At 48.7% G+C, this 21,923-nt stretch overlaps 1 protein-coding gene across 1 annotated transcript in view; it reads left to right on the top strand.

Moving 5' to 3' along the window:
- Nucleotides 1-1,053: 1,053 nt before the first annotated feature.
- KANK4 (KN motif and ankyrin repeat domains 4) overlaps nt 1,054-21,923 on the top strand; it is a 68,151-nt gene continuing 47,281 nt past the window's right edge. The window contains exon 1 of the mRNA XM_029229760.1: nt 1,054-1,118. The gene's annotated coding sequence lies outside the window, so the exon portion shown is untranslated. The remainder of the gene's footprint in view (nt 1,119-21,923) is intronic.

Raw genomic sequence — 21,923 nt, forward strand, 5'->3', positions numbered from 1 at the left:
TGTCCCTTGCCCCCAATTATCTCCCCTCTTCACAGTTTCAGTGTTAAAAATGAAATCCCTTTGGTTAGGTTTTTCCTGGCACCAATGGACCCTCTGAAAGGTGCGCATAGTGGGTCAGAGCTGGGGTCTGGAGTCCTGCAGGTTCCATACATTCTACCCCTCCCATGCCTGTGTGTCCCCATCCGTAAAATGGGGCGGTACCAGCTCTTTGCTCCTAAGTTTATTGTGCACGGTATGGCACGCAGTGAGCAGGTCATTCAAGGTTAGTGATTGAAATGCAAATATTGTGAACTGATAAAAGGCGTCGTGGGAGATGAAAGTGTGAAGTGACTTAGTGGGGCTAAAGCAATGGTGGGAAGCAAAAAAGCAAAAGGAAAAGGAAATGACTTAGGAGAGAGGAAAAGGTCGCTTACATCCGTCCCTACCCTGCATCCACCTCCGCAATGAAAAAATCCCCGGGGCGATGTACATCCCCTCACTGCACTCGGACTCCGTTACCCAGACTGGGTTCTAGTCCTGGCTTGGGCAAATCATTACCTTGTGTGATGTCTTCCCATCCGTAAGAGGATAGAAATGCCTCAACAGTTAGTTACTGTTGTAGTAAGGATGAACTAAAGTAAATGCATATGAAGGCACTGTGGATTTCTGAAAAGCGCTCTACACAGGTTAGGAGTTTGCTTTCTTCAAAAAGTTTTTCCTCCAAACTCCATCCAAAAGCTTTTTGAGTTTATCAAGTCTAAGACCCTCCCCTCGGTTTCGCAATGCCGCCCCTTCCTACACACCAAAGTCCGCGCCGCGTCAGGAGTCTTTTTTTCCCCTGGCGAAGGCGGGGACTCGGGTGGTGTTGGCAGCCGGCGACGCCGGGCGCAGCTTCGGCCGCCCGCGCCTGGCCAGTCCCGCAGCGGCAGCGGTGGGTGTGCCCCGCTGGGTGTGCGCCCCGGGCTCAGGCCGAGCCCGCCGGCGAGAGGGCGCCCGAGGCGGTGCGCGCCCCGGACGACGAGGGTGCGCCAGCCTGGTGGAGCGCGCCCGGGACGGGGACTGTGCTCCCGGAGGCTGCGTGCGCCCTGAAGTCCGAGGCGCAGCCGGCGCCCCCCGCCGGCCTCCCGCGGCTCGCCGAGGTAAGGCGCTCCGCCACCCTGGCCCTGCCCGCACCGGCCCGGCGCGACCCGGGTCTTGGCCCCGGCGCTCGGCCCCTTTCCTCTGCCTCCGCCACTCGCCTCGCCCCCTCCCCGCGCCGCATCTCCGGCTCCCCTAAAGCAGAGGCTGCGGCAGCCTGGGCCGACTTGGCGCCCCCTGCCCCCCACCGGGGTCCGAGCCCGCGCGGGGAGGGGGCTGCCCAAGGGCGGGCGCCACTCGCCTTCCGCCCCACCCGCTCCCCGCGCCCTAGTGCCGGGGACTGAGGATATTGGGGAGCGGGGAGGCCGCGTTGTCCTTGCGGCTCGGATGGTGCAGCCCCCGCCCAGCGCCTCCGAGCCCAGAGCCTCCTAGCCCGGCGCTGCGGTCCGGGATGCAGCTTGCGGGACTGGGGCACCCTTCCGCCGGCTCCCAGGACTACCAGGAATCGAGCTCCTAGTCTCCCTTCTTCCGCAAAAGCCGTCCCCCGATTCCTACTCGGGTACCCCTCGGCCCCTGGCTGAACTTTCCAGCGCTCCTTTTGGACCACGACCTTGGGTGGAGGCAAGGGGGCCTCTAGGGGGGCCGGATGTGCTGGCCGCCGCCCCCGCCGAGGGCGCTTTTGCTGAGCATGCATGCCACTGGTGAGATTCCCTCCCTGTCATCTCTCCCTTAAGGTCAAACTTTTGACCCCAAGTACTTTGTCCCTGCAGAGTGGCCAGTTACTTAGCATGGGATTTGGAAAGTCGAGCCCCATGGCCCCTACACCAGGTCTGCATTTGCACTTGCCCTGAGCATCTGCCAGGACTGCAGGAACCAGTGGTTTTGGTTCCCAGGCGCCCTAGGGTTTGGGCTTGGAGGGCCGGGAGGAGGTGTTTTCCAGGAGGAGATGGAGGCTCTTCCTCCTTTCTGAGGATGACCCCGTGAAGCCTGGGCAAAGTCCTATTGACCAAGTAGGGCCAGGGGAGGACCAGATGCAGCCGGTGACCCGGTTGAGGCTTGGGGAGAAAGCATCCTGAACACGATTCCCAAGGACTTGCCTGGGTAAACGAAATGTGGGTTCCCTTAGAGCCTTTCAAAACAGGATACAGGAGAACACAGAGCTACATTTGGAATAAAGGCAGAGTTCACTCTGATATTGCCTTTTCAAGTCCAACCCTCCTGCCCCTGTCCCAAGCCTCCTCCTCACTGGACCGTAATGTGAGTTGAGTTATGGGGAATGTTAATGGGCAGTGAGAATGGGGAATGGCTCAGGGTCCACACCAGACTTTCATTCAATCAACAAATACTTGCTCTGCGCCAGGCACCAGGCGAGGGAGTGGGATACAGATATGAACAAAACTGGCACTGTCTGGCCTCATGGAGCTTGCAGTCTAGTGGCCAAGACTGACTTGAATCAACTCACTCAAATAAATATAGAATTACAAACAGTGCTGAACTGCTTGAAAGGAAAGGATAAGGCGCTATGAGAATCTGTGATACATACAGTAGTCGCTTAGTCGGAAGGCTGATAAGAAGTAACTAGTTCAATAGGGCAGAAACAGTCTTCTTGGCAGAAGGAACGGCATGTGAGAGGGCCCTGAGGCAAGTAGCAGAGTCCTTTGGAGGGACTGAAAGACTGTTTACCGAGTGATGACCAAATGGGGGCCCAAATGGGCATGTGCCTTACTTCTGCATCCCATCACCTGGGCCAATCAGTACCTTCCTTTCTCATCCATAATCACGGGCAGTTGGAGTCCCCCTGGCCGGGAGAGAAGAAGGAGAGACTAACATGCCAGTGCGGGACTCACCCGCCCCATGCACGCACTTACTACTGGCACCTTTGCAGACAGCCCATGCCCACTCAGGGCGCCAAGAGGCAGCAGTCCTTTCCTCCAGTTGTTCCCTGTTGCCCACTGTGTTCATGACTGACCAAGGCTTCTGCCAGAAATCAGAAAGATTCATGCTGGGCGTGGTGGTTCACCCTAGGCTTTTAAAACTAGAATGAACTCATTGCCTACAACGGAATATTTTTTAGGGTGGCTGGCATGGCATTTCCTAATCTGGGCCCTGCTTGCCTTTCCAGCCTCATTTCTGGCTTCTTCCCCCCGCTGCCCCCAGTGAGCATCTCCTATGTTCTACTCACAATTGCCCTTCAGAAAGTTCCTGGAACGCTTGCTGCCTTTGCACATGCTGCCCTTTCTCTAAAATACACTTCCTCCTTGTTCACCCAGTGAATGCGCACTCAGCTTTCAACATCAACATTTAACGTAAGGTTCCCCCACGACCCCGAAGGCCTTTCCTGACCAGAGAGTCAAATGCTCCCTCGTCTTTGTTTCCGAAGCTCCCCTGACAGGCTTCTATCACGGCGAGCATAAAATGCACCTGAGCTTCGTCAAGGCAGGACTCTCCTATCATGTACCTAACACAGAGAAGGACATAGAAGGTGCTCAGTAAATGCTTACTAGACTAGAAAACCATCTAGTCTAGTATTTTTTAACTTTTTTATGGAGGGGGGAGTGTTACGTATATCTTTGAGATTCTGATGAAAATTATGGATACTCTCTTCCAAATGCATATAACCTAAAATATTTTGCATACAATGCCACATGATTCACAGCCCTCCTCTTCCCCCATTGACCCCACTTTCCAGAACTTTGGACTTTAATTTTATAGGAAACAGAGGCCCAGTGAGGTGCAGTAACTGCCCAATAACCCCTGCAACACACAGACACACCCTCACCCCACCCCAGCTCCTGACTCTCAGGCCAGGGCTCCTTCCAGCTCTCTCTGCTTCACCTAGTCAAACAGCCTCTTTCTGTCCCTCGCACTTTGTGAAGGCTGCTGCTCGTGGCTGGAAGATGGATATCTTGGTTTTGCTTCAGTTCAGTAGCAGCCTAAGGTGTGACAGGGAGACAAATTTTGTTATGGGCAGAGTTGACAATTAGGAAGACAGATGGGCCATCTCCCAGGCCTGTTCACTGCCCCTTGCCTGCAATGTTATTACATCTGTTTTAGCTGGAGGAGGGTCACGTGTGCTTCACAGTTGTCTTGTGGGCCCTGGATTGAGCCATGTGGGCTAGGTTTGGAAACGCTCTGGATGGGACCCTTGTGGTCAGGGGCCTAGCTCTCGGTCTTGTCAAAGTCTTCCTCCCCGTAGAACAGGCTATGGGAAGGCATGGAGAGAATGGGGTTCTCGCTCGCTGCTCCTGGAGCTCTTGTGTGCCTGCCTCCAGCTTTCTGCAACGAGACGCGTGCTTCAGGCAGCTGGGCCCACGCAGTGCCCAGCTTATCTGCAGATCAGGATCTTCAGTGATACAGTAATTCACTCATTCATCAAAACTGCATCGTGTCTCTTCTTTGTGCCAGGCACTGTGCTGATTCCAGTTTACAAGGAAGGGTCGTGGAGTTTGAGCCAGAGATAGACGGTTTTGCTCTGTGGAGGGTGGGGAAAGAGGTAACCTTTACTTCTAAGTCAACCCATTCCTCGGATGGTGTGCTAGGGAGGACAGTTAGGGCAGCTAAGAATGTGCTCAGTTTTAAAACTCTGATCTCACGCAAGTTATGTCATCTTTGCCGGGGACTAAATTTTCCTAACTGTAAAATGGGTTTGATAGCCATCTTTTCTTGCTTATCTCTGGGCAGCTGTGCGGATACAGTTATCACATTTCACATGGCAGATCCATTCACTTCAGTATGTGAAGCAGGAGCAGTACAATATAATAATAGGGTCCGTGTGTGTCAAACCCTGGCACATTTCATGCGTGCAGTAATCCTAGAGATAGTTACAATCATAATCTCAGATGTACAGATGACAAAAGTGAGGCTCAGAGAGGTTAAGTGATTTGCCTGGGGATATGGAACTAATAAATGATAAAACTGGGATTGACAGAGCTCTCTCTGTCTCTGGGGGTCAGACAGCTGGCCACTTGGTGCTATTCTGTAGTAGACTATGTGGGAAGAGGCCCGGGCTTGGAAGCCAGGGCATCACGGGATTGGAGCCTAGATCTACTGCTAACTAGCTGTGTGATTAACAGCTGGACTGCTAACCTCTCTGTGCTTCAGAATGCTAATCTTCCAGACCCAGAGTTTAGACTAAGAGGCTTCTAATAGACCTTTCTGTGAAGTTTCCAGTCTACATGGATAATATTTCAAAGTAGGATTAAAGGAAAGAAGAGGGGCCCTCCCAATAAAAGTAGGCTTGTCGCAGTTTCCCAGATAAAATAAATGTTGCCCTAAGATCTCAAGTAGCTGGTTAATGTGATATGCAGGCAGTTATAGATCGGTGGTGTCTGAAGAAGCTGGCTGAAGTTTCCTTCTCCAAGGGAAAGAAGTCTGTTTTCAAAAGGAAAGCTTCACTGTCTTGTCGGGGCTCTGGGGCCTGGGCCTTGCCCCTCACTTAACTTTCTGGGGACACAGGCATTGTGGAAGAAGACACAAACCCTGATTCCCTCCCCGCTTCCGATTTTTTCTCCAAAGTAAATAAAATTTATTGGCTGGAGATGTTTGTTGCTCTGACGTCAAGGGACATTGGGGAGAGAAATATGGCTTTGGGAAGAATTTGCTCCAGCCTTCGGTGCTGGTTCTCCTCCATCGCCTGGTTTCTGCCCAGAAGCCAGAGATGCTGGCTCTCAGTGAAATCAATTTTGATTTTCATAGCAGGGCACCAGACATCGGGGCTGAGTGTTTCCAAGTGCTGTGTTCATCGGCTTGTCCTTACCACCCCACTCCCATCCGCCTTGAAAAATGTAGCCATCCTACAGTTGGGGAAAGGTTTAAAAGACAAGGAACGTCAAGTTGGGTAGTGGCTGAGTAGAGCCTAGTATGATCATGGTCTGCACTTCTTAGGTGCGATACCAAGTGTGTAGCAGGGGGCCATTTCATTAGTAATTGGTTAAGTGTTTTAGGAGATCGTTTTCATGTATCATTTGTATGATTTTTTTTTTTTTTTCTGGTACGCGGGCCTCTCACTGTTGTGGCCTCTCCCGTTGCGGAGCACAGGCTCCGGACGCGCAGGCTCAGCGGCCATGGCTCACGGGCCCAGCGGCTCTGCGGCACGTGGGATCTTCCCGGACCAGGGCACGAACCCGTGTCCCCTGCATCGGCAGGCGGACTCTCAACCACTGCGCCACCAGGGAAGCCCCATGTGTATGATTTTTAAATAAATAAATAATAAAGGCCATCACTCCTGTCTTCCTCAAAGAAGGATTACTAGCCCTGTGGGCCGGAGCAAGTGATTCACGTTGACCAAAGAAGTTCAGGTTCCTCACCTGTACATGCTGTTGGTAATACTGACTCAGGGTTCTTCTGATACAGAAAACAGAGACTCCCTTAAGCCGGCTCTAATGAAGCGAGTGAGGAGCTATAAAATGCAGTATTGATATCTAAGAAGAGGCCTGGAAGGAGGCCAGGCATCCTTGAGGTGGCAGGGAGAGCGTTCTGGGTCCGAGGATATTCCACGGGTGCAAGTGGTCACTGGTCTTCACGTTGAGTACCATTGGCTCAACTCAGCACCTGTGCCCGCGCCCCCCCCTTCCCCGCCACCTCACTGTACTATCACACTCTCCTTTGTCTCTGAGTTCAAGTTCCAGAGAGGATCCTGTTGTCTGAGTTTGGTTCTCTAGAAGCTGAGGTTTTCTCTCCAGGTCAGTCTCTGGTTAGCTTTGGCTAACCAGATAGGAGGGGAGGCCAGAGGAGGGTCATATGTGCAGAACTTGACCTTCTTAGGCAGGAAGGGCTGAGGGTGGAGATTCCTTGAGAAAGAGATGAAAGTGAGCTGAAATTCAGGAATCTGCTCAGTACAGGTGCTTACTGAGTTATGAAGGATCAAACAGAGATTCTTAACTTGGGGGTTAACAGCCCCAGGGGGCTCATAGGTAGAATTCAGAGGAGTCTGTGAACTTGGGTGGGGAAAATAATAACATCTTTATTTAGCATTTTCTTCGATTATGAATGTAGGCAACAAACCACAGTGTATTTGCAGTATCTGTGGCATTGTCACCAGTAGAAATCACAGATATTTTCATATCAAATTTCAGTTACTGCATATATCTGGAACATGATTTATGCCCATCACAGCTTTGAAATTACAGCAGTTATTATACCTGCTGCTAGAGCTTATTATTTAATGCATTAATAAGGAACATATACTACTATATTACACACTCATTTGAAAAAGTAATAATTATATTTCAGTGTAATTGGTTTTCTTTGTAGTCAAGCTATGTATTTTATTTTATATATTTTAAAATGTTCTGAGAAAGGGTCCATAGGCTTAATCAGTCTGCTAAAGAGGTCCATGGCACAAAAAGGGTTAAGACCCGCCCCCCCGAAAGTCAGTGAGCTTTAGTTCCCAATTTCCCACCGTCCCTCGCCCTAATCTTTCATATACCCATCTATCTCTGTCCAATTAGTGCAAGACATTCTTGAGCAGTAGTAAATTTCATTTAATAGTTTGGCAAATTTGCAAAAGCACATAATTTGTAGTTTGGGTAGAAGGTTTTAATATATATCGAGAAGTAAATTTACAAATTACGGGCACACACGGGCAACTGGTTCGGTAACTCCTATCAGCCTGCAAACCCATCACCTTCTGCGTTGATTGCCAATCACATGCAAACCAGTCCATCGAAACAGCCACAGAATAGGCAGTTATGTTCTTGAGAGGTTAAGGAGCTTGTGTAGATTACGTGATGAATCACTTGATCACATGCAAGCTAGAATCCTAGGAGGGAAGAGAACCACTGGGAAAAATAGCTTTGAAGTGGGTTCTGAAATGGTGGGAATGCAAAGGAGGCTGAACGGAGGAGGGAGGGAGTCAGTGAGGATGTGGGGGAATGGGCCAGATGTTGATTTTGAGGAGGATGCCTGGAGAGATGAGAGTCCCCCCGGAGCAGCATTAGAATACTGGTTGGTGTTTTGCTATCTTTTATTGAATTCTTACCATGTGCGAGACACTAAGCCAAGCCCTTTAAATATAGCAGTGATATAATTTTTACCGAGTACCCAATAAGGGATAATTGCTATCATTCCCATTGTATTGGTGAGTAAAGTGAGGCTCCAAGAGGTTAAATACTTGCTCTAGGTCACAGAGGTATTAAATGGTGCAGCCAGGGGCTCAGCCCAGACCTGCCTGATCCCAGAACGCTGTGCTCTTAAAAACCACGATAGGCAACCACAGGAGAGTCTGTCTAGAAAAACTATGGCTGCCAATTTGTTTTGGTAAGAAAGTGCTTACTATCCATTCCTGTCTTCCCCATCCTTCTCTCCAGCCTTTCTGCCTGTTCTCACACCTCCTTCCTTCCCCTCTCCACCCTGAATCCACTCACGGGCACACATGCTGCAGGAGTGAGGACAGGATAAAAATTAAGAGCGAAAGCTGTGGGGTCAGGCAGGATGGGGTCCTAACTCCGGCTCTGTCACCTGGCTCTGACCATGCCCATTACCTCCAGAGGTAATGACGCGCCCTTCCTAAATTTGCATGTCCTCTCTCTAGTGCTTTGTTTTGGATAAGTGCCTCCACTCTCTGCTTACAGAGTCATCGTCCCCATCTTCTTCACACACGGGCTGCTCTGGGAGGGCTTCCCTGAACCCCCCGCAAACCTGTCCCGTGGGCAGCAGGCATCACTCCTCTTAGCGGAGGATTCATGAGCGTTACTTGGGAGGCTGTGCTCTCTTGGATATAAGCTCCCGTCCTTATCCCCCGTGCTTGGTGCAGCATCTGGCGTGGAGTGCTTTTCAGTAGAGCCTTGATAAAAGCCAATGAACAGTGTCCTTTCAGGCCCCCATTGCCCATCGTTGGCACCCATTCTGGGTCCCATCACCTAGAGTTTGTCTCTAGGAAACCTCACTGGTTACCTAGACACGGGCGCCTGCTCCAGTCTCACAGATGAGTATACTGAGGATAGGTGGCAGGTCCTGGTGGCCTGGGAGTATGCACCTGAGCTGGAACGGGAACCCAGGCCTCTTGCACCAGCACACTGCCTGGTCCTGACACTAATGCTGGGAGTGCCTCTTCCACACTGGTAAGCAGGCTGATACTTTTGCATGAGGGGACATATGTGGAGCACCTGGTGCTTCTGCAGTTGCTCGCTTGCTCCACTCTTGTGCCTGCCTTGGGGCTAGCCTTCTGACCCACTCTTCTCTCTCATTCTAACCCCATGCCCTGGGCTTTGCCAGCTGCTGAATGGAGCCCTGTGTTAGCTGGCCCCGTGGGTGGCCACCTTCGGGTGATGCCCGGTGGTGCCAGAGGTTCTTGCCCTAAGAACTCTGCCCACAGGCAGAGCCGAGGCCTGAAATTCCTGGCATTAGAGTCATTTCATTCCTTTGGATTACTTTGTCTTCTCCAGAGAGCTATTGTTAAAATGCAAATATGTTACCCCACACGGTAACCTGTTACCCCAGTACTGTGGCCCCTTGGAAGAGAAGAATGTCTGGGCTTTGGTTAAGTCACACCACCTCCCTGGCCCTCAGTTTCTTATCTGTAAAATGCAGGTAATAAGAGACTGCATTATGGGGTTACCCCGAGGATGAAATGAGATAGTGCACATGAAGCGCTGGACACATAATAAGTTGTCAATAAAATTAGCTTTTTTTTTCTTTTTAAAACTGGAGGATTATTTGGTCAGTTCTCTAGCTGAAGTTCTGGGTCTTCTTAGTTTGTTTAAGTATTTTGCTTTAATGTCGTCTCCTTTTGTTCTAAGATTATTTTTTTTCCTTTCTAATTATAAGATGGTTTTGACCTTCATCTTCTTACTTTTAAAATAGGGTAAAAGATCCTACCTTATTGGTTTATTGAGGATTTACTGAGTCTAAAGTGCTGACTGTGGATGCCAGGCCTGCCCAAGGCTCTCACAGAGAGCCTGCTATTCTGAGTTAACCTGGAGGTGGGGATCGAAAGCCCTTGGGGAGTTGGGGGGAGGTTCTGGGTGGGTCCCAGGGAGGAAATGGGGGACGAGGAGGGAGGAGAAAGGGGAAATGAGGGGAACCCTGCTTCCTCTGCCCCAGCTGCTTGGATGTAGAGTCTGGGTGGGAGGGGACCTGGGAATCCTGCCCCAGCCCCGGGAGAGGTTGGACCCTGTGACCCTTCCCCAGATCGTTTGCCTTCTAGGTGAGTTCTCTGAGGTTCTGAATTCCCTGTAGGCATGGTATCCTTGGCCTTCCTCCCTAGCTTGACTTTGGTCGAGTAGTGGTGAGGAGCCTCTGGGGAAGACTCAGCCCCACCATCATCCATCGTAACTGAAGTTATCCTTCCAAAGCAGAGCCTGACTGATGCAGAAAATCACACTCCCTGGAGCTGGAGGCCAGGAACAAAGAGTGGAGGTGAATGCTGGTTCCTGGCACCCCGAAGCCAAGCAGCAACCTGCCATCTGCCTGCCCCACTCTGGGGGTGGGGAAGAAGGGGGTGCAATGGGAGTCTTCCCAATCATTTGCTTTGGGGAGGAGCACAAAAGGGCCAGCGTCATTTTCACCCCAGAAGTGGGGCTTGGAGCCATGCAGTTCATTATACCTCACGTTCGTTGATTGCCTGTGGGCTGTTACCATCCTTTTTTCTCTCTTTCCCTCTTTCCTCCTTCCCTGCATCATTCCTTCCCTCCCTTCCTTCCTGCCATCCAATAAATACTGACTGCTCACTTGCTCTGGGCCAGGTACCAGGCTAGATAAGGAGCTTTCAGTTCAACAGAGACAAGAATCAGATGGCTAATGACAGGATAGTTTGATGAGTGTACTGACAGGTGCCCTTACAGGGTGCTGTGGGAGGGAGACCCATCCTGATTGGTGTGTAGAGAAGGGGAAGACGCTGGTAGGTAAAGCATCTTGAGGGTTGAGTAGGAGTTACCAGATGGAGAAGGAAGGAGTAGGATCCTGGGTAGCGGGAGCAGAAGGAAGTCCAGAAGATGCACAGCTAGAGGATATACAGAAAGCTCAAGAAGATCACTTATTCACTGAGTTTTGGTTATCTCTCCAGTAAAATGAGAATAGGACCAAAGTCATAGCTATCACACACACACATACACACAATCCTTCCTTCCTTTTTTCCAATGTATTTTATTTTTTACCAGAAAGATTTAACCATGTGGAAATAATGGCAATGAGAGGCAGAACGTGCAAAGTGCTGGAGTCAACGGAAATACGATGGCGGGTTATAGCTTTTTGGAGGATGGGCAATACTAATTGAGATTGATATTGAGAATTAGGAATTGTTGGCACAATTTAAGAAGATCCTGGAAAGGTGGGAAAGGCTCTGGTAGAGAAGACAGAAAAGGGCATCTTAAAGGGCATCTTAAGGGGCTGGTACAGTGAGCAATGGCAAAGCGAGGTGTGGCTGCATTTGTCAGGGCCAGAGGAGTTGGGGGTGAGGCTGGAAAGGTGGGCTGAGACCACTTTGATGCCTAACTGGTGGGCACACGGGCAACATTTGGTGTGCGTGTGGGTTTATTGGACCTGCGCAGTGTTAAAAATAAAAAAGAATTAAGTCCACATTAAAAGATCAGATTTTACATAAATCCACATTCCTGGCTTCTTTTGAAAAAAATCAGGTCTGGCAATACTAGCCTTGAATTAATCCCCACATGGCAACAGCTGGCTGGAAGGTGAGTGGTGGACATTCAGGATGTCACTGTAGCCCACAGTCACAGGTTGCATCTCCCACTGGCGAATTAGCTTGACTTCTCCACTGTTCAAATCACTCTCGAGTCAATACAGTTATGTTCAGAAAGCTCCTAATAAAATGCTAATACATTACAAGGAAGCAGAAAGAAAATTCTAAGCCATTAACATTGCAGTTCCTTTATTAGATTAGGGGATGAATTTTACTACTCCTTGGGTAAATTTTAACTGGGGAGTAGCAGTTAGGGGGAGAAAATGGGATGCTTGATGCATGATGGTTTGAGATGGAAACTCTAAGAAGTGAAGGGTGGGAGTGGACACCTGGAAAGATGAAGATGGCGGAGCCCTGTGGTGAGTCATTGTGCCCACTCCTCTCAGCCGTGGCATCTGCCGTCTGCTGGGGAAGGACACCAAACACCTGTCCTTTTTATTTATTTTATAAATAAAAATATTTATTGCATTGTAAGACATTTGCTACCTATTTTATTGACTTTTAAGCTTAAAAAATTGGACTCTTGGGCTTCCCTGGTGGCGCAGTGGCTGAGAGTCCGCCTGCCGATGCAGGGGACGCGGGTTCGTGCCCCGGTCTGGGAAGATCCCACATGCCGCGGAGCGGCTGGGCCCGTGAGCCATGGCCGCTGAGCCTGCGCGTCCGGAGCCTGTGCTCCGCAATGGGAGAGGCCACAACAGTGAGAGGCCCGCGTACCGAAAAAAAAAAAAAAAAAAAATTGGACTCTTGAAGGACAAGGTGAAATTTGTGTGGTTTTTTTAATTGATAAGGAAAATAATGGTAAGGAGAAAAGTTCTTCTATTTTTTGAATAATTTTTGGAGTGTGTGTGTATGTGTGAGTGGCTGGTCTTTGTAGTTTGAAAGGCTCAATAAACCCGACTGGGAAATTTTAAATTAATTATTTAAAATATTATACCAGTTAGTAGCAAACATTCAGAATAATATAAGAATGTATGAAGGAGTAAACTCCACAAACTGTCAAGAATTGGTGTTTAGGGCATATGGGAGAGTTTGGAGTGTATTGTTCTAGACTTGGCACTATACCTAAATGAGATATAGCTATATCCTTGCATAGACCTAGGTATACGCTCACATATATATCTGGATAGAAATTTTTTAATAAAAATGAGGTTTTGCATACTGTTCCGCTATGTTTTTCTCCTAATCCTCTATCTTGCACATATTACAGGTCATTACATCACCTCTGGGCCTATGTAAGGAGAGTACAATGAAAAAGACTGCTGGATAGAAAGGGCTAGTTTTGAGCCCTCCTTGCTCTCTTCCTAGCCTCAAGTACTCTCCTCTGTAAAATGGGGATAATTCTTCCTTCAAAGGTTAGAATTAGGGTTAAATAGAATGCAAATGTACTCAGCACAGCTTATTGGATATTGAGTGATCAGAGCCCATTATACCATCGAGAAAATGTCTTTCACTCCTTGGATTCTTCATTCTCCACCCTTCATCCCATTGGGAGAGGAGTGGTGGGGGGTTGGGGGGTGAGGGTGAATCTGGGGCAAATTACAGCTTTTCTCAATGGAGTTTAAAACCCTCTTTTCAGTGCTGAGTATCATTAAAATCTCGAGCAGTTCATTAACAGATGCATTCGGTTTTGTTTAGGACATTTTCTCCGGACCAACGTTTATTTATTCAGCTGCAGGAAAATTCCTGAAGTCAGGTATGTGAGCAGGAAGGTATGTCTGATAGAAAGGCTGTGACCTGTGCCTGCCCTTCGTAGAGGCGCCCTCCTGCCAGTGGGGAAAGTCTGCCCCTCTTAGTACAAAGGGGGATTCATACCTCATCTTTGCAAATGGCATCCCCTCCTGCTAGGACTTTCCCTTTTCCACTTCTCTCCTTCCCCTTCTGGTGCTAGAGTACCATATTCTCTTTCATTTGTGTAACACGTCTTTAACAAAGACCTCTTACTCCAATATCTCATTGAACCCTCCAACAAGTCAATAGATTTAGGTCCGTTATAATATGACAGATGAAGCAGCTGAGGCCCAGAGGAGCTGTGATAGGAGTCAAACTCACAGCAAAACTCGGACAGATCTGGATTTCTTGGCTCGCAAGCCATGCTAGTCGTGCTGTATCATGTTGCCTCCTTTTCTGATTGTTGGCAGGAAGCTCCTGAAAGGGAGGGCTACAGGAGGGCCCCTCGTTCTGGCCAGTGGGGAAGACTGTTTGGAATGCGTGAGGTTGTAGGGCTTAGGGTGCTGGGAGAGACTGGTGAGAGCAGACGAAGGGGACGGGTTTGGAGGTCACCCCAAGGTCAGTGAAGGGGGCAGCCGGGAGCTGGGGAGGTTGAGAATGGCCTGGTGCAGAGCTTGGACACCAAAAGGGAGGCTGGCCTTTGTGGTCACTGGCAGGTTTGTGGGCTTTTCCAACATTTGGTCTCATTTTGAATGTTCGGCCCTTTTTTTTGCCTCAATTAGTAGCATGCTGTAAAATCCTCTCCCATACCCCACAGAGGAACCCTTTCCTAATTCAGGTCACATCTCCCTGGCCCCTCTATTTCCACATCCAACAAATCAAAACTTATCAGTTCTGTTTCCCATTCTCTCAGAGAACAGCTGAGAGAGCTATTCAGATAACCTTATTTGCTTTAATGAGCTGCTGGCAGGATACATTTATCTAGCACACGTGTAATATCACAGTAGCCTTACAGACCAGCTCTTCTCAATAGAAACATAACGCGAGTCGCATTTAAAATGTTCCAGCAGCACATTAAATAAAATAAAAAGGAAACAGGTGACATTAATAATATATTTTTATTTAACCCAATTTATCATTATTTTAAAATTTTAACAAAAAATTAATGAGATATTTTTCCATTTGTTTTCTCATCGTAAGTCTTTGAAATCCATTGCACATTTTACACTCACAGCACATTTTAATTCAGACTAGCCGCATTTCAAATGCTCAATAGCCACATGTGTTGAATAGTTTGTGGCGATGGTTTTGGCCAGTGTAGTTATGAGGCTTCATTCACTGTTAAACCGAGAAGGCTTATTTGGGGATGGGTAACGGGGTGCTTCTGGGCCCCTTTGTGATCAGGGTGTCTTTGGGCGGGACGGCCCATCAGCAGACCTCGGTTACAGCATATCGTGGCTACTTGCCCTGTCCTCACCTTTGTGCTTGTTGTCATGGGCGACATGATGCTGAAAATATTCCCCTCACCCACTGTGCCACCACCCACACTATTTGTGTCCTCCCTTGCCCTCTCCCGTCTTCCGCCTTGACACCTTTGACTTTTGTAAACCCCAATCCTAGAGTTAACTCTACCGTGCCCTTTCTCTGATCCTGCCTTGGGACTGCTGGATTCATTTTACATCCATGCCCTTTGACCTCAGCTGCTACTTGTCACCCTCACGTTTGTCTCAGTTGTCTCTCATCCCCCTCGCTGACTGTTGCAAACCTCACCTGCCCTCTTGAGCTCTCAAATCCATCCACACGTCCTCGTTCTCAGCACGGGGGCAGTTCCTCCCTTACTGAAAAGGTGGAGGTCATGTGGCTTGAACGCTTTCATCTCCACCTCGCCGTTTCTCTTCATCTGTGCTCTTCTCTCCCTGGCCAGAGCCTTACAAACCTTCCCTTCCCACCTCCGGAAACACTCTGCTTCAAACTGGCCATGAAGCTCTGGCTTCAGATCCTTCAAATCTCAGGTCTGCCTACTGCTAACCTGAGTAAGTTGTTTAAGTGCTCTGTGCCTGGTTTCTTCATTGCAAAATATGACTAATATGACTCAAGATCGCCTAGTGCCTATGGTGGTGGCGAAGGTGAAATTCAGTTTCGTGGCATGTTTTAACACAGAGCCTGGAGTAAATGTTGACTCTTATGTCCCCTTCTCTTTCTGGTGTCTCAGTCCATCCCTCTCCCCTGGCTTCTCCCCTTGGCCTGCAAACACACTCCCTGTCCTAGCAGTTCACCTTATCCCTCCCTTGAGCGGCTGCCCATCTCTCTCCTGAATTCCACTGAAGTATCGAAGAGTAGCCCCACCTGTTGCCTCTACCCTCTTGTCAACCCCAGGCATCTTCCCCCTGCGCTACTGACACTGTGCTCACTGGTTTTCTCCACTCACCCTCCTTTGGATTTCTGGGCTGCGAGCCACACTGGTTCTTCTTCCCCGTCCCCCACTCCCCGCTGTGACTTTCCCCACACTCCTCTAACGTCGCTGTAGCTTCTCACTGCCCCCCTCACCTCTGCATGACTCTAGATGACTCTAGAATCTACAGTCTCGTCTTCAGGCTTCTCCTCTGCCCCAGGCCCGCCTTTGCTACTGTCTGCTGGGCCACCCTCACAGGATAAACCCCTCTCTGTGGGTGAACCCCTAGGCAGGCACACTCGTGCCCGAGGACACTAACAGTCCAGTCTCCTACTCTCAGATCTCTTCTCCCTCCTGACCTCCCTAACTCGGCTGTGGATCCCGCCACTCTCTAGATACCCAGGCCTGAAACCCTGCAGTTTTTGACACTTCCTTCTCCTGCCAAATCCAGTGCCTAAACTAAAGTACAGTAAGTCCCCTACACACGAACCTTCAAGTTGTGAACTTTCAGAGGTGCAAACACGCCCCTGGATGCCAGCTGTTGTGCTGTACTATACTTTTCAAGGTACTGTACTGTAAGATTAAAAGTGTTTTCTTTTTTGTTTGTTTGTTTGTTTTTTACGTATTATTTTTGTGAAAAGTATTATAAACCGATTACAGTACAGTGCTATACAGCCAATTGTGTTAGTTGGGTACCTAGGCTAACTTTGTTGGACTTAACAAACAAATTGGACTTCTGAACGTGCTCTTGGAATGGAACTTGTTCGTATGTAGGGGACTTACTGTAAGTGTTTAATAACCAAAAGTTATAATCAATGAATCCCATTGGTTGCCAAGTCCTGCCCTTTTCTTACTTTCTCTCTAGCTCATCACTTTTCGATTCCCACTATAGGCCCTATGGTAAGCATTTGCTATACTTATCCCAATTCATCTGTTCAACCCTGTAAGGAAGAAGTTGTGTTTTTTTCTGGTTTATGTACATGGACACTGGGGCTGGCAGAGTTTAGGGAATTTGCTAAACGTATGCTGGTAAGCGGCAGAGCTGGGATTCGGACTCAAGCCTGCCTTTCTCCAAAGCCCACCCTCCTATTATGCTCTCTTGCCTCTAGCAGTTCCTGTACCAGGCTATGCTCTTTTCAGAATTGAATACGTATTGTGTATGTACATGAACACATCCTTCTGTGCCTGTATTGTTTGCATGTTGGTGTTCTATATACCCTGCTGTTACCCAGGCTCATCGCTGGTTTATTTCAGAGTCTGTGCCTTGACCCTCAGTGTCAGCACTTGAAAGCCTTCACTGAGCCCAGGTCCCCACCGTGAAACGCCAGAGCCTAGAAGTAGGAATGTGAACACATCTTCCAACAGGACATATGTTTCCCTTTCTCGGGTCTCAGGCTCCCCATCTGTAAAATGAGAGAGTTGCACAAGTTAATTGCAAGAGCCTGTCCTGCTCTTAGGCTCCATGAATCTGTTTCATGGTTCTGCTTACCTGGGGCCTACTGTATGCTCAGCACATGATAGATGCTGTGGGCAATGCAGAGAGAGCACAGGAGGCATTGCCCCAGCTGTCAAGGAGCTGACAAAATTATTCCGGAAAACAAGCCAACATTCAGGAAACTACCAGCAGTATAAGACATTATGTAATTATGCCTGCAATCTCAGATTATTGAACCATTTGTGATGGTTCAATAAAGGAGAAGAAAAACTGCTGTTCTTTTAAAAGAAAAAAAAATTACATAAAAGGAGCCGTTAGTGAAAAGCATTGTCTGGCCAGACTTCTCATCAGATTTGCTACTCTCTCTTCCCTCTCGAAATCAGTCCATAAATACTTACTATCTACTAATGGGCCAGGTCCTAGGGACACACACTCTCCCTCATTGCAGCCAGAGCTGTATCCCAAACCCAGCCTTCATCTGGTTCCTCTCCTGCTGAAGAACCTTTGTGGGTTTCCTACTCTCTATAGAATAAAACGAGCTGACTTCCAGCTCCTGCCTTCTCCCTCCTGGGCCCCCCACCCTGCATGCTAGGCCTGGTGCACTGGTCATTCCTCAAGCCCACTGTACCTGTTTTCATCTCTTGGCTAGAGGGCTGCTTTACCCAGCCTGCCTAGTGAACTTTTCTTCATTCTTCAAAGCCCAGCTCAGATACCACACTGTGTTGCTTTCGTGGTCTTCTATCATGCCTTTGCCCACCCCTATGACACCATATGTCCTTGTTTAGGTCTCTACCTCCTGTTTTGAACCATGAGTTCCTTAAAGGGTCTTTATCCCCTGTCTTCATCATCCACGAATCCACAGAACCTAGCCCTGAGCATGAACAATAGTTTCTGATGAATGGCTGATTGAATACCATCCATAGAGGCTGATCTTTGAACAGGAAGCTCCCTTGCTTTCTCTCAAGCTGCTGGGCTGTTTAACTCCATGCCTCATGGCCTGCGAAGGAGACTGGATGGTTGAGAAAGCATCACTGTTTCCTCTTTCCACACAGTAGTGGGGACACACCGCCACAAGAGCCTCACTCTAGCCCTGGAGGGGGACTTTCAAAATCAGCGGCCGCTGACAGCATACCTAGCAGGGGCTGCGCTGAAGGAGGCCTTTGTGTTGGGCTTGGCAGGCAGGGGGCTCTGTGTTCCAGAGCACAAGTGTGTAAGTATGTCGGGCAGGCTCCAGGCTGCACACACCCGCCGAGGGCCTGGGCCCCTAACGGCTCCTGCCCTGGGAAGAAAAGGAGGCATTGTGTGTGCTGGCTGCGCTCCAAGGGAAATATTCCTGTTGTTCTTCTGTTTTGAACTGCTCCCTTTTTAAAGGGGAAAAGTCCAGAAGTGCAAATCTCTCTCCCACTCCAACACATCCTGTCCACCAATTCCAAATCGGTTGCTGCCTTCAAACTATTAATCAATCTGCAAATCCACCCATCCATTCGTGTGACTGCTGTGTCTTCAAGGAGCACTGCTAGGGCTCAGCACTGTGCTGGGCACAAGGGGGACAGCCCTTGTCCCTTTGAGACTCAGTTCGGGATTGCCGGGTGTCCAAATCCTTGTGGAGTTTGGCCCTGCTCCTTCTCTGGGGCCCGATGTCCCTCTGCAACTCAAGACTCTGCCTTGAGGCCTCTGCCCCTGCCTGTCCTCCACCTCCACGACCTGGCCCTGCATTGTATCACCTCCCAGAGGCACGGGAGGTGTTATCAGGCCACAACCCTACCCCCACCCAGGCCTTGCAGGCAGGTGGGGTCAGAACCATGGCCCAGTCTGGACGGTTAGAAACTTAAGCAGGAAGACCTGATTCAACCCTAGCTCTGCCTTTCACTGTCTTTGTGACTTGCACCAAGTTACTCAAGCTCTCCGGGCTTCGGCTCCCTAATCTGCAAACCAGAACAAATGATACCTGGCCTCACACGCAGAGCCATTGGGAGGAGGCAGTGGCACTGTACTGCCTGGCACCGGCCTCTCCTGCCACGCGGCAGCTCCCCATTAATACTAACCAAACAATGAACAACTACTGAGCACTTACTAGTCTCATCCTTCCCTCAGAAACAACAGCAACCACGGCTTCTGTCTGAGTGTTTTCTACATGCCAAGTTTTGTGTTAAGTTCAGGCATAGCGCCATCAGAACAGCCTCTGAAGTGCTTGGTTCTTTCTTATACCCTTTCATAGCTGGGGAAACTGGCTCCGAGATAGAGTGACGTGGCCAAGGTCACACAGCTTGCAAGCACCGGAATGAGGAATTGTGCCTAGGTCTGTTGGACCCCTTCCCATCCCTTCCTAACCAGACAGATGCCCATCACAGGCCTGGCTTCTTGGTTCTGGGACCTGAAGCATCAGCATCTCCTGATAGCTCATTGGAAATGCAGATTCTCAGGCCCCGCCCCACACCCACTGAATCAGCATCTACATTTTATCAAGATCTTTGGGCGCTGTGTGTGCATAATACAATTTGAGAAGTACTGAACTGAGTTTCTAAAGTGTTTTTAAAAGTAAGTTAGAAAAGGACTTCTCAAACTATAGAGTGCATAAAAATCACGAGGAGGACTCGTTAAAACACTGATTCCTGCCCCGGAGATTCTGATTTTTGTATCCATTGCTCCTTCCATTCTTATCTATTGCCTTCACGTCGTGGGTTCCTCGGTGTAGGTGTAGTGGATGTGAGTAGGATCCAGGCAAACTTCTGGCTCGAGTCTTGGCACAAGGCTGCTCATGGGTTATGTATGCAGAGCCATTAAGGGAAATCTGGGCTGGACTTGGGGCCTGCACTGAGTCACTGGCAGCAGCATCCCTCTGCTTTGGGGGAAACTGCCCCACTGGCAGGGAGGTACATCTCTCTCCTGAGTTATACGAGGAAGGAGCCATGGATCCCTGCAGCAGCCACACCACCCTCCCTACCCCTTTGAACAACAAAGAAAGGAAATTAATTTGTAACCTAAAAGCCTGAAAAATACATCTTTCTAATGGAAAATTTGACAGAGCGATAGATCTGCAAAGAGCATTTTCTCTAAAATTCACATCTCTGTGACTTGACTGCTGCTATCTGGTTAAATAGCAATTAAACAGCTCAAGCCGCCTTGGAACTTTCAAAGATTATTTGAAAAGTAATTGTGTTGTATTGATTAAATAATTTTAAGTTAATCAGAAAGCCACTGCCTTCCTTAGTCTGTTCCTTTGCAAATAAATTTATCTTATTTATAGTCCTATTGCCTGCCTCCCAAATGTCGTTTATATGTTGATAATCATCCGATATTTAATGAGCACGGCTGGTGATGGAATTTAACGGTAGATTAGTTCCTTTGCTAAATCCCATCTGGTTCCTTCTCTTTCTGTTCTGACTCCACTGGCAACTTCCTTCATAGACAGTTGCAGAACTAGAACCTGAGAGACAGAGAACACTGTAGTTAAGAGGTTGGTCTCTGGAGTGAGACACACCTCAATTTGAATTCCAGTCCTGCAGCTGACTAGCCTGTACCCTGAGCCTGTCATCTGTGAAGAGGGTATAATAGTACCTACCCAATACGATCATTGTGAAATTAAACGTCATCATTGTACAATACTGGAGAGTGTCTGGCTAACAATGATATCATTATTATAACAATATGAGTAGTCACTGTTATGACGATGCCACCTCAGTTTTCTAATCTGTAAAATGGGTGTGATGGGGAATAAAAGCATAAACACAAGAGTATTCAAAACTTTTCTGCCCGTAGAGCCTTCGAGTAATTCCCTTCTAGGAAAATTTCTGGCATAGCTTGCTTGGCTGTTACCCCTCCACTATTATGCCGACTGGGGTCATCCAGTGATGAGAAAGCTCTGGACAAATGGAGCCAATATTGGGATTGTGACGAGGATAGAGAGAGATGGCAGCAGATGGGTGCGTAGATGCCAGAGGTGAGGGAGTGAAGATCCAGGCAGAAGGGATTGCATAAGGGATGTTGGGGATCAGAGCACGCTGCTTCTGGAGCAGTTACTTTGCTGGAAATAGATACTGAGAGTAGCAGAGATAGGAAAGGAAAAATTTAAGACTTTTGCTTTGTGCTAAGAATGCACTTCCTCTTTTGTGTTTTCTCTAGAGACTGCAGTGAAGCTTTGGATTGCCTCCAATTCATTTTTTTCTACTTAAATTCTGTTTCTTTGAACACAACCCTGAGCTGTGGCTGGGCCATAAGGTGGCCATCTTTACCTCATTTACAGGGAAATCGTGATAGGACCATCCCGGGGCTGAGTGAGGATGGGTGAAGGACTCAGTACAGAACACGTGCTTAATTGCCATTGGCAACTATTTCCATTGCTGTGCATCATACTTTGTCTGTTTCCAGAAGCTGCAAGCAAAGGTCACCATTAGGAGACTGAGCAGTTCTCTGGCTCTCTTTACCAACATCAGGCCATTATCCCACATTTAAACTAGGGACACCAGCCATATTGTTTTCAAAGAAGCCATCAGTTTGGTGCCCTCCAATGCCTACTGCAGACCAGGGCCATCAGCATGAAATTTATAAAGGAAAGCAGGAGTCTAGAAAGCAGAATCTGACCTTGGCCCTGCTGTACGGTATGGGCAACTCATTGAGCTGCAGTTTCCCCATTAGTAAGTGAAGATAAGGTCCAAAGTCCTGTGTTATGTTCCCCCGCTCCCAATTGTAGATAATCAGCAGAACTGATTGAACATTCGCCACCTGCAAGGCCATGG

The sequence above is a fragment of the Monodon monoceros genome, unplaced genomic scaffold (assembly GCF_005190385.1).
Source record: "Monodon monoceros isolate NGI ecotype Baffin Bay Population unplaced genomic scaffold, NGI_Narwhal_1 Super_Scaffold_18, whole genome shotgun sequence".
Lineage (NCBI taxonomy): Eukaryota > Metazoa > Chordata > Mammalia > Artiodactyla > Monodontidae > Monodon > Monodon monoceros.